At 38.3% G+C, this 17,500-nt stretch overlaps 1 protein-coding gene across 4 annotated transcripts in view; it reads left to right on the top strand.

Moving 5' to 3' along the window:
- The first annotated feature begins 11,673 nt into the window (after positions 1–11,673).
- LOC138024173 (histamine H2 receptor-like) overlaps positions 11,674–17,500 on the top strand; it is a 7,726-nt gene continuing 1,899 nt past the window's right edge. Inside the window, exons 1-2 of one of the 4 annotated variants that reach the window (XR_011126984.1) lie at positions 11,674–11,820; positions 12,150–12,207. The gene's annotated coding sequence lies outside the window, so the exon portion shown is untranslated. The other 3 variants (XM_068871390.1, XM_068871449.1, XM_068871313.1) reach the window with 3 other exon arrangements.

The following is a 17,500-nucleotide window of genomic DNA, read 5'->3' on the forward strand; positions in this document are numbered from 1 at the left end:
AGGAAGGAGTTTTTGCCTCTCATAGCAAATATGTTGTTTGTTTCAAAAAATTGTTCGCTGGAAAAGGTGGCCTTTATGAATTCATCATGTTTTGTATGTGTGCTGGATAGTTTTTATGGCAATAGTAAAGCATTGTCTTGTTATTCAAGGAAAAGGTTCTTCAGGAAAGGGTTTGAACCTGAAGTAGTACATGGTAATTTGACACTATTGAGTTTCCAGGGGCACCCAACGTCAATTTTTGGAAAATATCTGTTCGGAAGACGATTTTAGATCTCGAATTTTCGGAACATTTGTTCTAAAATTTCTTGCTTGCCTGCCTGTCCTAGGATTTTCGAACATCTAAAAAATGAAATAATTGCCCATTTTTGACGGATTTTTACCCTAAAAAGGTCACCTAGAATTTTCGGGAGCCGTTTTTCTGGCTGAAATTTTCGAAAAGGTATGCTTTGATCCCTATAATTTTCGGATCACTAGACTTTCAGCTAGGAAATCCGAACAGATAAAAACAATTTAGGGGATAAACATATGCCTATATCTACCGTTTAAACACCAAAATACGTTTAACAATGCTATGTTTAAGTGGTTTTGAACTATATTCTCGTTGGGTGCCCCTGAGTTTCTTGTCTTCACGCACGCGATGAAACATTAGGAAGAGGTTTTCGCCTCTAAGAGCAAATATGTTGTTTTTTTCAAAAAATTGTTCGCTGGTAAAGGTGGCCTTTATGAATTCATCATGTTTTATAATATGCGAGCTTAACTGGATAGTTTTTATGGCAATAGTAAAGCATTTTCGTGTCAAAATGAGGTTAGCGTTTTTCTGTTGTGTTAACTTAATTAAATATAAATATACATTCTGCCTCGTGAGTTTGTTATTCTCGTTAACCAGCAATGGCGTCGAAAGTCATTGCAACGCGAATGGCGTTTTAGTGCATCTGATGTTGTTTGTTTCAATAAAATCATTCGCTGGAAAAGGATTCTGTGATATTTTCTGCCTTTGTGAATTATAATATCATGTTGTGTATTGAATTTTCGAGCTTAAGGTTGAAACGTGATACGGGAGGATATTTTTAGTATTGCTCCGTAATCCGGAAAGGTTTCATGAAAATAAACAAGTCTGTTGAAGCGTGCTTGAGCTTCAACAAAATGAGCCCCAAAATCAGAAAAAAACTGTGACGCCGGTGAATAATAAAGTAGCTGCTATTTCCAAAATGATGGAATTACGTGGTGATAAATAACCTCGTCTTGGAGAGTAAATTTTTGACTTTGCAGAAACAATGGTGGGCTTTTGTGATCTTTGTTTTGAATTCGCTCATTTATTGTCAAACTTTATAACACTTGACAGAAAAAGAAACTTACGAAAACCCGGTATCTTGCCATCATTTGACGCAGATGCTTTGATGATGTTTTTTTGGCCAGTAAACATACCGCGGTAACTTAATCACGGCGCCCGCTGAATTCCGGCGATGTCACTTTCGATTTTGCGATTTATTTGTGCAGCCAAAACGTAGAATAACAAAATTGAACGTAGCAAAAATCTCCCAAAATGTTTGTCGCTGATCGTAACTGTTTATATTCTATGAATAACGTGAAGTGATATATAGGCTTTAATTTACTCTATAGTGATATAGGCTTTAATTTACTCTCGTCGGACCCGTTTGACCTTTTAGCATCCTGTATAGTGTCCCTCACTCAAAGGATTAATAAATATGTATGTATGTATATATTTCTATCCCATATGAACCATGTGAGCGTTAGCCCTACTGAAATTAACGTTGTTTTCATGTGGTAAATATGTTATTCTCGAGCGACCGTCCTGGAAACTTCCTTCTACTCTTTCTAAAAACTGTGTATCAATATTTATTTACTTTTGCATCAATATTTGTTTTTGGCAATCCCGAACCATCGAGTTTGGATTCGAGTTCGAGTTCGAGTTAGAGTTCGAGTTAGACTTCGAGTTGGACTTCGAGTTGGACTTCGAGTTGGACTTCGAGTTGCGCTTCGAGTTAATAATTAAAACGCAAGTATATAATTTGATAATAATGTATAATTATCATTTATTATTAATGTTAATAAGCAAAGAGATGTATAAGCTGGGCGAAGAACAGGAATTCGGGGCAATATTGGGATTTTTCATTTTTTTTTTCATGTGGTTTAAGTAATAAAATTGCTGACACATTAAAATTTAGAGCAGGGATATAGGTTTTCAACAATGTGTGGTACCTTTTGTCACTGCGAATGTCTTATTTACTAATAGACAATTTCATATTATTCAGATTTAAAAATAATTTTAATTACCTCTCTACATTTCATTTCGCTCTACAAGACAATCATAGGCACTTGCAAAGTAAAAACGCAACGAAAGTGAACTACGATTGACATTTAAAACGAGCTGTCTTCTCACAGTCAGTTTCTAAAACATTTGTTTTGGACAAACCATCAACTTTCAAAAGAACAAATTGTTTATTTCTCTACAAACTGATCTGTCACTGTAATCTAAACTGTAATCTGCTACGTAGACAATAGTTGCCGGTTTTTTCTACTTATAACCGAGGAAACTATAGGGGAAGTGAACCTCACTTTTTAACCGTAACTTTCATGTTGATTAATATTTTTTTGGGCGAGATCTGAAAAAGGTTTTGAAAGGTCCTTTCACAGCAAAATTGGAAAACAGGTAACTGTCTTCTTTTTTCCTCCAGCTTCTCAGCATTCCTGAATCTCGCCGCTCCTGCGGTCTATATTTCGCCTTCCGGACCGCCTTTTGGACCAAAATGTCAAACGCGCGTGTACGCCACATTTGCATTGGCTCTTTGCTGGGCTATAACTTGAAGAATACCAGACGTGGAAAGAGGATATCGAAAATGGCAAAATGGGCAACTTTGAGTCCCCTGGTATTAAAGAGTGAGTTTATCCTACAATTTGAATTTTCGGAGAATTTAGAGGATTCCTATGGAAAATGTTGCTGGAGAGCAAGGTCTTTCTCTTCAACAACTTTTTCAATACAAATCTTCTCATTTTTTTAAAAATTCAAACCGTCATAAAAGTCATTCTTTAATGCCAGGGGCCTCAAACTTGGCCATTTTGATATTTTTGACATGCTTTTTCCATTTCCGGCATTCTTTAATTTATAGCCCACAATTTTACGAAAAGTAGGTCACGTGATGGACAGAATAAAATGGAACAGAAATGCCCCTCTCCCCCAAATCAGGGATGAAGGTGCGTGAAGGCCAAAACGCGCCATTTTCCCATCACTGATTTTGGGGGGAGGGGTGGTCTCAATGTTCATTTAATTTGTCCAAGATTGTAGCTGTAAAGGGCCTGTTCAAATTTAAACACAAAAGCTGCTTTGAAAATAATACTGTAGAGGAAAAAAAAATAAACACGTTATTTGCAGGCTTTGGTCGTTCCGTATCGATTACGGGACCTAGGACCGTACTGAAGACCTCGGGCACCTAAGCCTCAAAATATTTCCTTACAATGCTAGGCCAAAGTTGAGATGCAAGGTATCTTTATGTGCCACTTGCACTTTCTTAACAGAAATGGACACTGCTTTGATTCAAATCCTTTCTCTTCATGAGAGATCGTTGGTTCGCATCATGGATCATGGTTAGCATTTACATTTCAAGCAAAAATATTCCTTGTCATTCTATCATTGGTTTGTGCCCTCCCATAAGCACAAGCGGTCCTTCGAAAAATGTAAGTATCTCGGCGAGCCTTGGTTTTGCGGGACCTACCCTACCCTACCCCTCTATTTCTTTTTGGGGGGAGGGGGGTTTATTTTTATAGTCAACTTTAATTCGAACTCCAACTCGAACCCTAACTCGAAGTCCAACTCGAATCCAAACTCGATGATACCTTACTCCCTTTGTTTTTGCATAAAGCAAGCTAACAAAATCTGTACCTTGCTGAGTTCGCATTTGTTAGCGTTTCATAGTATTTTCGGTCCAATGCTTCTGTTTTACAAAGGGGTATATGTTTTTGGTCACCCATCCAGACACTAACCCCACCGGAGAGGACTTTACTCTAGTAAACTTTGGTATTACAAAGCGGTCAGATGCTCAGAGGGCACGCTTAAACTTGTGGTGAAAAGAAGTTTATCAACATGTCAACCCAGAAGCCAATGTTTCTCACTTCCCATTTATTTTCTTCAATCTTTCTGGGTTCAGTACTTTGCTAGTAACCCCATGTCTTCTAAGGCTATTTACACAAGACTTCTACCATGGCACTACAATGATAGACAATACCAAAACAATATCGTGCACTGTTAGAGCTACATATTACGCAAGGACAGATCTGTTTCGTCGTACGAACGTGTGAGGACCTGTGAGCCAAAGGGCCTCTGCTGGTATGACTTCTTGGTGATCCCTTAAATGGTCTTAATGACCCCCCAACTTTAAAAAAAATGTCTGGAACGGTGCACGTACCACAGGCAACCCAGTGTACCCTCACGGAGGGTCTAGTTAGACATAAAACGAGTTCTGTGCTGGAACATTGGAAGACTGGAGTGATTCTTTACACTTAGAAATCCTTTGTGTATGACACAATTTCCTCTTTACGTGTATTTCGTTGTTAACAATTGGCTGTGCGAAATGCAGTTTAGGAAATACATGTAGCCCCCTAGACTGTTGTTAAGATGTCTTGAAAAATCTGGAAAAGTCCTTGAATAAAAGTTTATAAATCCTCGTGCGAACCATTATACGTAGGTACGTAGATTTATGGCCCAGTATTGGATTAAATGGGTTGACATTTCAAATTTTAGTGATTGTATGATTAGCCCTGTTAAATAAAAAAAAGAATGCATGCTCTATTATCATCAAAAGTTCAAGTAAGAAGCATGTCGTTGCAAATTAGCATGACTTTAAAAGGAAAGTACGGTCTAAACAACCTCGTCCCCAGGGCGCTTTTCCCTGGCTTTGTAAAGCCAGGGAAAAGTGCCCTGGGGACGAGGTTGGGTCTAAAAACGTTTCCCTGAATCGAAAGTTCTTTACCTGTATTGTCATACTTGACCACTCATTTGGACTAAATGTGTTTAAATAGCCAACAATAACGCTCCAAAAATAGGCAAATTTAAATTGAAATCCGCCATCTTTGTTTTTGTTTATGCAAACGAGGATATGACGTAGCAATAGTCAAGGATTTCTCCGGATGAATAAATGTACTTGATGAAAAAAAAAAAGAAAAACACAGGCGAGGAGAGCTATACTTTGTAGACTTGAATCTTAATCCAGAGGCTAAATTGCATTGATATTGGATTCAGCTCTTAAAAGATTTACCTCGCGGTCGTTAAACAGGAAATGAATGAAGGGGGTAGTTTCTAAAGAAACTTTTGTGCTGCGTCGGTGGGGAAGTAGTATACAAAAATTTGGTTTTATCAACGGTGTTGATAATGTAAATTGGCCACCGTACAGAGATTCTAAAAGCTGACGTTTCGAGCGTTAGCCCTTTGTCAGAGCGAATCGAGAAATTATGGGTTACGTGTAGTTTTTATAGTAGAGTAGGAGCTACGCTATTGGTGGTAACAGGGCAACGTGAAAAATGGGAATATATTAGTTAAATGAAAAGCGTTCGTTAATACCGTGAGGATTAAGGGTGCCGATTTGGAAGGTGAATTTTTGTTCCAGATTCTTGCGGCTTTCCGTCCTACCTAGATGTAGGGAAAGGCCGCAGATAGTCATGTGTTTTTTGGAGTGGTTAGGGAGATTAAAATGACGAGCGACTGGCTTAGATGCATCTTTGTCATTCTTCTCAACATCGCGAAGGTGTTCGCGGAATCGGTCACCTAGTCGTCTGCCTGTCTCGCCAATGTATAATTTATTGCATAACGTACACGTTATGCAATAAATGACATTTGCGGAGGTACATGTGAAACGATCGGTGATCTTATAATTAATTAACAGATCGCTTAGGTCCCGATATCTTGCTAGTGTTAACAATGAAAAGACAAGTTTTGCATCGTGAGCGCGCGCATTTGAAAGTGCCGGGATGCTCGTTAGTTTTGAGCGCGATTCTAACTAAAAAGTTGCCTACGTTTTTGTCGCGTTTGAATGAAATAAGTGGAGGTTGCGAAAAGATTCTACCAGTCTCGGGATCTCTACCAGTCTCGGGATCAAAATGGGAGTCATCACTACATAGACGTCGAAGTCTAAGAAATTGAGAATAAGGAATGGAGTTCTTGACATGCGATGGATGTGATGATGAATACAACAAATACCTGTGAGAATCAGTAGGTTTGTAGTGGACACTGGCACATAGCACGTTGCCACTAATAGAAACTTTGATATCTAGGAAAGCCAATGAAGTTTTCCAGCAAATCAGACGAGATGTGCCATTTCTTCGAAAAACGTTGCTATCCTGTCTCTGTGGTCAAAGCGGGCCATCATCGCGCCCAACAATTTGATCGACAGTCATCACTACAAACGTCACAAAAAGATAAGAATGACAGAATTCCATTCACCCTCACTTTCCATCCTCATAATCACTTAGTCAAAAGTATCATTCTTAATAATTTTAAATTACTCCAAAATGATCCCGAGACTGGTAGAATCTTTTCGCAACCTCCACTTATTTCATTCAAACGCGACAAAAACGTAGGCAACTTTTTAGTTAGAATCGCGCTCAAAACTAACGAGTATCCCGGTACTTTCTAATGCGCGCACTCACGATGCAAAACTTGTCTTTTCATTGTTAACACTAGCAAGATATCGGGACCTAAGCGATCTGTTAATTAATTATAAGATCACCGATCGTTTCACATGTACCTCCGCAAATGTCATTTATTGCATAACGTGTACGTTATGCAATAAATTATACATTGGCGAGACAGGCAGACGACTAGGTGACCGATTCCGCGAACACCTTCGCGATGTTGAGAAAAATGACAAAGATGCATCTAAGCCAGTCGCTCGTCATTTTAATCTCCCTAACCACTCCAAAAAACACATGGCTATCTGCGGCCTTTCCCTACATCTAGGTAGGACGGAAAGCCGCAAGAATCTGGAACAAAAATTCACCTTCCAAATCGGCACCCTTAATCCTCACGGTATTAACGAACGCTTTTCATTTAACTAATATATTCCCATTTTTCACGTTGCCATGTTACCACCAATAGCGTAGTTCCTACTCTACTATAAAAACTACACGTAACCCATAATTTCTCGATTCGCTCTGCCGAACGCTCGAAACGTCAGCTTTTAGAATCTCTGTAAGGTGGCCAATTTAGATTGTCAACTCCGTTGATAAAACCAAATTTTTGTATACTACTTCCCCACCGACGCAGCACAAAAGTTTCTTTAGAAACTACCCCTTTCATTCATTTCCTGTTTAACGACCGCGAGGTAAATCTGTTAAGAGCTGGATCCAATATCAATACAATTTAGCCTCTGGATTAAGATTCAAGTCTCGCCTGCGTTTTTCTGTAGAATATCTCTACGGTGGCCAATTTACATTATCAACTCCGTTGATAAAACCAAATTTTTGTCGTTAAACAGAGTTTTATATGTGAGTTACACTCAGGAGTTTCACAAAGCGAAAGAGAGCTCTTTTTTTTTTGCAGTGCTATCTCGCGCTCAGTTTAATCTGTCTACCTTGGCTTTCAACAAGATCCCTGTTACAACTTCAAACAAAAGATCGATATATATATTTCCATCAAATGGTAAGAGTAAATCGTTTCAGTAGTTTCTATATTCAGTGCTAACAAAATTTAACCACATTTCAAGTTACGTTTATTACCGCATAACAGTGAAAGTCGTGTATATATGGCTTGATTCAGTTTTCTCGCTCCAATATAATGATATTTTGGACTAGTTGACTGAAATTTCCGTGTGAAGCGAATGTCACCAAGGCCTGAAGATCCCACTTGAAGTCCTCCTTGATAAAATGACAGACCCGAACAGACAATATAGCAGTCAGGTTTTCACGTTTGAGGAACCTATGCACGTTCTACTTTCGCCGGCCAACTTTTCTATAAATTTTAATTTTCCTGTGTAAGCCTCGGTTTTTTTCTCATATGTGTTCTCAATTCTAGACATGTGTCTAGTGTAATCCTCTCGAAAGCACATACCCCAACAGCGGTAGTTGTTGATGTGAAAAAGCCTTGCTCCGTGTATTGAGCAACATCTGAAAGTTTCGTCGGCTTATTCTAAATTAAACGCTTCCCCGTGTGAAAGCAAACAAATACGTTTGCTGAAGCATCGAAGACGGCTATCGCTGAAGCAAGAAATTGAAAGGTACGCTTGTCGAATATTTCTTTGTCGCATGTACAAGGCTTTTGTCTTTTACATTTTCTCTGGCTGATTTTTGCCGCCTAGTTTGATTGACTAGAAAATCTATAAGTATTAAGTGACTTGAGCTTCTGTCGCACCAGGAGCCCATCTGGGCTCCTGGTCGCACTTATGGCCTACATGGCCAACTACCTATTATAATTTCCACATGTATTGCCACCTGGCACCAAGAAACAGAGCTGAGTCAAAATATCTCAGACTTCATTCTTCGGAAACTACCGTCGGCCCCCAAATAGACACATTATTCAGACATTTTAGCCGCAGTCCGCACTTAGCTTGCGCTTCTAAAACTCGGGCGTACAATGACAAATAAAGGATGACACTTATTACTGAATTGCCACTAAGTTCCAGACGGCAGTCGCGACAGATATAATAACATTGTTATTTTTCCCGTTATTAGTTAAAGAGAGATCTTTCTGATGCCCTGTTGAACAATAAAGGAACAACTTCAAAGCTAAGGTGCGTTAATTTGGTTTTATCAACAGAGTTGATAATGTAAATTGGCCACCGTACAGAGATTCTAAAAGCTGACGTTTCGAGCGTTAGCCCTTCGTCAGAGCGAATCGAGGGATTATGGGTTACGTGTAGTTTTTATAGTAGAGTAGGAGCTACGCTATTGGTGATAACATGGCAACGTGAAAAATAGGAATATATTAGTTAAATGAAAAGCGTTCGTTAATACAGTGAGGATTAAGGGTGCCGATTTGAAAGATGAATTTTTGTTCCAGATTCTTGCGGCTTTCCGTAGTACCTAGATGTAGGGAAAGGCCGCAGATAGCCATATGTTTTTAGGAATGGTTAGGCAGATTAAAACGGAGAGCGACTGGCTTAGATGCATCCCTGTCATTCTTCTCAACATCGCGAAGGTGTTCGCGGAATCGGTCACCTAGTCACCTAGTCGTCTACCTGTCTCACCGATGTATAATTTATTGCATAACGTACAGGTTATGCAATAAATGACATTTGCGGAGGTACATGTGAAACGATCGGTGGTCTTAACAGATCGCTTAGGTCCCGATATCTTGCTAGTGTTAACAATGAAACGACAAGTTTTGCATCGTGAGCGCGCGCATTTGAAAGTGCCGGGTTGCTCGTTAGTTTTGAGCGCGCTTCTAACTAAAAAGTTGCCTACGTTTTTGTCGCGTTTGAAAGAAATTTCCCAGGTATATTTAAGAGCCGGATGAAAAGAGTTGACGGAGGTTATAAATTGATCGAGTTCTTCTCTGCTGGATGAGATAGCGCCGATGCAGTCGTCGATGTAGCGGCCGTAGAGTTCAGGTTTGGGGCCGTTGTACTGATTAAAAAATTGGTGTTCAACATATCCTACAAAGAAGATTGGCATAGCTAGGTCCCATTCTTGTGCCCATCGCTACACCATTAATTTGTTTGTAATAGTTGCCGGCGAATGAAAAACAGTTAAGCATTAAAACTAGTTCGGCAAGGCGGAGGAGCGTTTCCGAGCTAGGTTCTTTGACAGTGCGTTGATCGAAAAAGTGTTTAAGTGCTTGAAGACCTTCGCTATTAGGAATGACTGTGTATAGAGATGTAATGTCCATGGTGAAAATAAGTTTGTCTTGGCCGGAGAAATTGAAATCGCGGAAAATTTGTAGTGCGTGTGTACTGTCTTTAATGTATGATGGCAAAGATTTGACGATAGGCGTCATAATCCTGTCTAAGTAGCTAGAAATGAGTTCGGTGGGGCAACTACAGGCAGAAACGATGGGGCGACCTGGGTTGTTGGGTTTGTGAATTTTAGGCAAGAAGTAAATGCACGAAGTTCTAGGGGTGTTGATGATGAGATTAGTGGCAGTGTCCGGTAATTCTTGATTAACTATAAGATTTTGAATGATGTCTTTGATAAGTTTTTGATTTTTGGAAGTGAGATCTTTAGGGATTTTGGCATAAAACGAGGTATCCGAAAGTTGCCGCAAAGCTTCTTTTTGGTAAAGGTGGGACCGCCAAACAACTACCGCGCCGCCTTTGTCGGCCGATTTAACAACTATGTCGTTGCGTTTACTAAGATTTTTAAGCGCCGCCCACTCTTCCGAGGAAAGGTTGGAAAATTTAGTGTTGCGATTGAATTTAAGTTTGTGAATGTCGTGACGGCATTTTTTGGTGAAAAAATCTAAAGAGGCAAATTGTCCCTCTGGGGGAGTCCATTTGGATTTGCGAACTAGAGGTGTTTCAAAAATAATCTTTGTTAGAAGTGTCCGAATCATCCTCTTTGTCGTGAAAAAAGGCTTTTAACTGAACGCGGCGAAGGAATTTTTCAACATCTTGCTTAATAGAAAATTCATTGGTGCGTTTGGTAATAGGGACAAAATTTAGGCCCTTACTGAGAACAGATTTCTCTGAGTCAGTAAGCGGAAGATTTTCTGGAATTGTAATTACGGTATTATGGCTATGCAATGTAGTGTCGTCGGTAATTTGCGGACCTATTAATTGTTGAAGTTTTAGAGTCTTGGTTTGGTGTAGATGGTCAAACAGTCCAGAATTAAGTTGTCGGATTTTAGCGCGAATCGATCGTACTAAAATTGCTGGACAGATTTTGGAAAGTTCGGAGCGGCAATGAAGAATTTGTTTGTCAAGTGCGATTCGTTTTTGGCACATAGCTCTAATTGTGATCCTCATAATATTACGTGAAAAAGAATTTTGGGCACATCTAATTTGGTGAAGATACTGATTTGAGTGAGAGAATGTAGACGCATGAAAGTTCGAGCGAAAACCTTTAGGAATGACTTTAGAATTGAGGCAACGGCCGGTGAAGTTGATGTGACTGATGAAGTTATTTCGTTCAAACGCTACAAAAACGTAGGCAACTTTTTAGTTAGAAGCGCGCTCAAAACTAACGAGCAACCCGGCACTTTCAAATGCGTGCGCTCACGATGCAAAACTTGTCTTTTCATTGTTAACACTAGCAAGATATCGGGACCTAAGCGATCTGTTAAGATCACCGATCGTTTCACATGTACCTCCGCAAATGTCATTTATTGCATAACCTGTACGTTATGCAATTAATTATACATCGGTGAGACAGGTAGACGACTAGGTGACTAGGTGACCGATTCCGCGAACACCTTCGCGATGTTGAGAAGAATGACAGGGATGCATCTAAGCCAGTCGCTCGCCATTTTAATCTGCCTAACCACTCCAAAAAACACATGGCTATCTGCGGCCTTTCCCTACATCTAGGTGGGACGGAAAGCTGCAAGAATCTGGAACAAAAATTCATCTTTCATATCGGCACCCTTAATCCTCACGGTATAAACGAACGCTTTTCATTTAACTAATATATTCCTATTTTTCACGTTGCCATGTTACCACCAATAGCGTAGCTCCTACTCTACTATAAAAACTACACGTAACCCATAATCCCTCGATTCGCTCTGAAGAACGGCTAACGCTCGAAACGTCAGCTTTTAGAATCTCTGCACGGTGGCCAATTTACATTATCAACTCCGTTGATAAAGCCAAATTTTTGTATACTACTTCCCCACCGACGCAGCATCACAGTTTCTTTAGAAACTACCCCTTCATTCATAAGGTGCGTTAAGATTATTGTGCTTTAAACTTGAGTTTATATGTACCGTTTATTCCACTCATTGTAGTAAAACACAACTGCATTGTCAAGTGGTAAAAGTAACAATTATTATAATATTATAATAATATAAAAAATATATACAAAATGTAAAACGAATCTAAAAATTTAAAAGTAGTAAAATAATTCGCTCTTTTGGTTCTTGTGCAAATGCGGAAAGACTTTTGATGGCCGGATCGAAGATTTTGTGGTACATTAATACTGGAATTACCACTATAAGTTCCAGACGGCAGTCGCGACAGATATAATAACATTGTCATTTTTCCCGTTATTAGTTAAAGAGAGATCTTTCTGACGCCCTATTGAACAATAGAGGAACAACTTCAAACCTAAGATGTGTTAAGACTGTTGTGCTTAAACTTGAATTTATATATATCGTTTCTTCCACTCTTTGCAGTAAAATACAACTGAATTGTCAAGTAATAATTACGACGATATTATATAATAATATACAAAATGTACAACGAATCTAAAAATCTAAAAGTAATAAAATAATTCGCTCTTTTGGTTCTTATGCATGCAAGAACGGAAGGACTTTTTATGGCCAGATCTAAGATTATATGGTACATTAAATGACCTTCATTACTAGTACGCAATCTCCATGTGGAGAAAAACTTGCGAATAATATCAAACCGCGTTTTATGAAGACTTTCTAGGCCAGAAAAGATGAAAGCTTCAAAATAACTACGATCCGGAAAGACAATCGTAAGGGCTCTTTTTTGTATGGATTCTAACTTAGCTGACAAATACTCTGGCATATCTTGCCACCCCGGGACACCGATAATATTGATGCCAGCAACACCGGCTCTGTTAAGCACCCTTAAAGTATGCAATCGTTTAGGGGCGCACTAGTAGAACATATAGTTTTTTTCATGTTCATATATTTAATTCAACTGCGAAATACATGAACTAAAATTACGCAAGATATATATTCGTAGTTAAATGCTCTCTGAGAGCTGATTAACTGGACATCCATACACTTACAACTTTGCGAATAATGGAAAAATTATCAAGTCACAAATGATTTTAAAATTAAGGAGAACTGCAGGCAACGCCACCAAAACAAAGCTTTTAAAAGCGTAATCGAACTATGAAAATTTATTGGCAATACGAAGCCATGGAGTATAAGTCAGTGAGCGGGCTATAACATAACTAATTTGAGAAATGTGAAGAGTATCGTCGTCGAATGTGCTCGCGGCTAACAGACACTTATAATAATTGCCGAGCCTCAGATATCCACCAAATAGGAAGCACTGAAAGAAAATCAAATCGGATACCAAATCCGAAGACAAGTTCTATTTTTGAAATGGGAAAGATTGCAAACTGTAACAGATACTAAAATGGCAAAGCCGAAAATTAAATCTCAATGTCTCGAGCTCCCACTTTGATATTAAGCAAGACAAAACACTGGAGGACATTTATAGATCGTAAGTGGAGGTTACGAATAAGTCACTGAATAATTCGTGAGGTTTTCTCAAAAACAAACAAACAACACCCATTCATGCCACTAGAAAATCCAAGGGAAGTTCATTTTTATTACTTTTGGCGGTGTACCACTCTAGCAAATGTTTGCCAAAGTCATCTTTGGGACAGGTCGACTAACATTGCAGCCAGATAAAGCAATGGACGGCAGCCTAATTGTTCAGTGTAAAGTGAAGCACGTACGGTGTGGCATACAGTCAATGGTTTCAGAGAATACCTGAAACCCTATAAAAGCCTGATTAATTGGGAAGATCCCATTATTTTCTGATCGCCAGAGCAGATCATCCAAGGTTGAGAAAAAAAAAAAAAATTAACAGTGAAGTCTCACTGAAGGTAAGGGGATTCTATGCAATCTATATGTGTAATCAGCATTCAAGCTCCCATGGAAACGTCCGAATTCAAAATGCTATTATATATATATTTATTTATTTATTTATTTATTTATTTATTTTATATTTATTTATATATATTTATTTATTTTATTTATGACATTTTGAGCGATGATAATCACAGGGAGGGCAAATTTTCTAAATCCTCCATGTCGAAATTCACGGCGTCGACGATGTGAGAGATCTTCACAAGTCACGGTTACCGAGATCACTTGAACCAAATTCATCAACATTGATCATTTGAAACTTAACATGACAAGCAGCTCTGTTTACAGCTTCCATTGCTTACTATCAGTCCATCTAGCTTGTCATTAATATAAAGTAGAGTTTGGTTGCTCTTTGCTTCCAGTTTGAAGCGGACTTTATGTTGGAAGAAACATTTACAACTTTGCGAATAATGCGGGAACATTTTCAAGTCTCAAATGATAAAAAGACAATTGTATCGCCGCCGGCCAGTTTCTTTTAAAAACTCACCATGTAAACCTTCAAGGCGTCTGTTTTCATTTCCAAAAAAAGGAATGCCATCATCAATCATTGGAGATGGCTACGTCACTGTAAGTCTTTCTACGAGTGTTTTTGTTTTATTCACGCGCCTTCTAAAATCTCTGACATCGTCGTCGGTGAACGATAGGAACCCGGCATTCACTGGACAAATTTTCAACATTGTTTTACAAAATTATTGTTTCAATCCATGTCGAAATAATTTTTTACAAAGGGGCAACTCATGCAACTCAGAACATTTCTTTTTCGCTTCAAAGGAGTGGCAGAAACTAGTGGCGGCAAACAAAGAGCGAGTGACGTGTTAGCAGCTGACTGGCGATCTGAAACACTCCTAAAATTATTAACATACTTGATATCATTATAACTTTTTACGCGTCGAGGTGCCAGTTTTCTCATTAGTCGAAACCCTAAAAAATAATTTTAGTTTGTACTTCTTTACACCATATATGAATTACCATATTTGTGCTTCTTTACACCATATATGAATCACCATATAAGTACTGAGATTTACTTATGGAAATTAAACTGAATTATCAAGTCACAAATGATAAAAACCTTAATTATAAAAAAGGTCACAAAGTTGGCGATAAGACTCATTATTACATATATTTAGAAATCGCTGGTGGTCCTTGGCTCTCATCAGTATGAGTTATTTACGAATGCTACCATTTTTTTGCTCCAAATCGCATCTATTCGCCACCCAATGAGAAAGGAACACTAAAACAAAACAACCAATCAGATATCAAGGCTTGTTCAAAGTAACCAATCAGATTTCAGGAAAATGAAATACAAAGAAGGGCATTGTTTGGCGCATTTTGCAACTTTTGTTCCCAAAACCTTTGCTTTGAAGTGTTTGATAAAGTGGACAGATGATTTTTTCTTTGAGAACGACAAGCTTTAATGGCAATGGGAAGTTTCTACGTTATTTCTGGACCTTGCTTCGTTCGTGTGTGTTCCACTGTGAACAATATTGCGTAGAACGAATACTCCATCGACCTGTTTCTTGCGAACCAGTTTGTTCAGTCGTTCCACAACATTTTGTGAATCGAACCAGTGCGTTCAATTGGCCATCGTGCCACGCATTTAGAGCGACTTTCGTACAATCTTGAAAAAGTGTTCACAATTTGTTTCACTGATCAAAGTTTGGCAATTTTAAAAGAAACCTTTTCCTTATTCCCGTCCAGGAAACTTCTAATATGGGCAGTAAACACTTCGATTGCCTAATCACATTATTGCCTCTTAAATGACGTCAAAACCAAACTTTCCAGAAAGTTCCTTGGACAGCCGACGTTGTTTGCATCAGTGTTTGCTTTGCCAATGAAATTTCGTGCTGGTTTGTTTTTGTTAGATAAGCCAAATAAATATTTTGCATTTTTCTTTACGTTCTGTTTTACGTTGATTTTTCAAGGTTATTTGAAAGTCTGGTTATAAGAATTAACGCTATAACATCGACGTTTCGATGTCGACGTGACACCATTATCAAGATTTGTAAAATTCATTAATAATTCACGAGGGTGCAAACCAATCCCAGCACAGTATTCAGATCACATGTACACAACTGTAAACCCCAATACAAATCAACTGAATTATTAAACAGTAGAATTAACTTTTGATACAAACTCCTGCTCAGCTAATTAGTATTCATTAACTTTTGATACAGATCTCTACTGATTAAAATAACAATACTTTGCATTCAATTTAATGTATTCATTTCACAAGCAGGATAAAATATTCGCGTCCGATCTGTATGGACGTTTACAATGGCTCGCCTATCGGCTCGCCATTGTAAACGCCCATACAGATCTCCCGCTCATATTTTATCTACTACATAAAGTTGAGTGGAATGAAAGGAGCTAATATATACAGAATAAGAGTACTCATATTGTACTGCCTAATGTGTGAGATGCTGTTCATACTGAGGCTTAAAGCCTACTTCAAACAAACAAACTTTTCATAATGAAACAACAGTGATATTCTTTAATCATTCCTTTGGCAATGTAACTTGTATGATACAAGATTCATAAAGATATTTGTCTCTCAGTAAGTAACTACATTACCATTAAACGTAACAATGGCATTATTTGTACTGTTACAAAATTAATACACTATATTTCCTTTAAAAAAATGGTGCATTGTTGGTGTTCTTTTACAGTTCCAATGGACCAGTGAAAGGCGAAACTCTAAAGTACAAACTCAATAATAAACGTCATCTTATTGTCTAACATGCGGATAAAAAATAACAGGCAGGCAGGATATTAAAGGTGAACAAAGCTATCCGTACGCTTTTAAAAGAACAGTGAATTCATTTTCTATATGCTTATGGCAGACGAGATCGACTAATTGATAACACTGTTACCTTTGCATTTAGAAAGGAAATAACTGGCGAATGATCTAATCGACAAAGCCAATTCTTCCCAAGGAATCTCTAAGGCGTTGCCTCTCAGTTCGTACTCGGCGCTAATTTTTGCTCTGTTATTATGGCAAAAATGTGAACTAATTAATCATAAAGACAGTTTTTTAAACTCTTGAAAAACGAATATCGCACCGTCTTTAAACTAGGATTAATTTTGCATTCTTTGATGTTTGATGAAACTTTCCATAAACATGATAAATAAATAACTCAGACTAATAAATGCGACGTTTACAAAGGAGATTCCAAACAATGCTCACTCGTTCTTGCATTACATAGGTAAAAGAAGTCCTCAAAGAAAAAAAAACCTTAGTAGAAGCACTCGGAGGTAACTAAGCGAAAGAGAACAGCTACAATGGCAATTACTCCAACTGACGCAAACTCACTTACACATTAAGCCTGCATCTTCAGCCAGCCACAGGAAATCTTATAACCAAGTGGTCTCACATATCAAGCAAATTATCGATGCATCAACAAAAAATGAGTAAGGTGTTTAAATTTAAGGAAAAATCCTAATTTCGAATTGCATGCACCGGCAGTAAAGTTTGGTGTCAGCCAAATTGTTCAGGTAAATCTAAGTTTTTTTTCAGTAAACCCGGGTCTCTACTATTTTAGGTCAACACTTCGTCTAGTCAGTTACTTAAAAATCGCTATTCGAACATGCGATCGATCATTTTATATTCAACTCTTCAACAGAATGCAGGATCATTGTCATCAACAGAGCACTTAAACTCGCAAAAGCCTCTAGATCTGACACTTTCTCAAAAATAGATACACCTCACAAACGAATCGAAGCTTAACTTAATCAATGATGTCCTTTCAATAGTTCGCTTAGATCGAAACT

This window comes from Montipora capricornis, chromosome 1, assembly GCF_036669925.1.
Source record: "Montipora capricornis isolate CH-2021 chromosome 1, ASM3666992v2, whole genome shotgun sequence".
NCBI lineage: Eukaryota > Metazoa > Cnidaria > Anthozoa > Scleractinia > Acroporidae > Montipora > Montipora capricornis.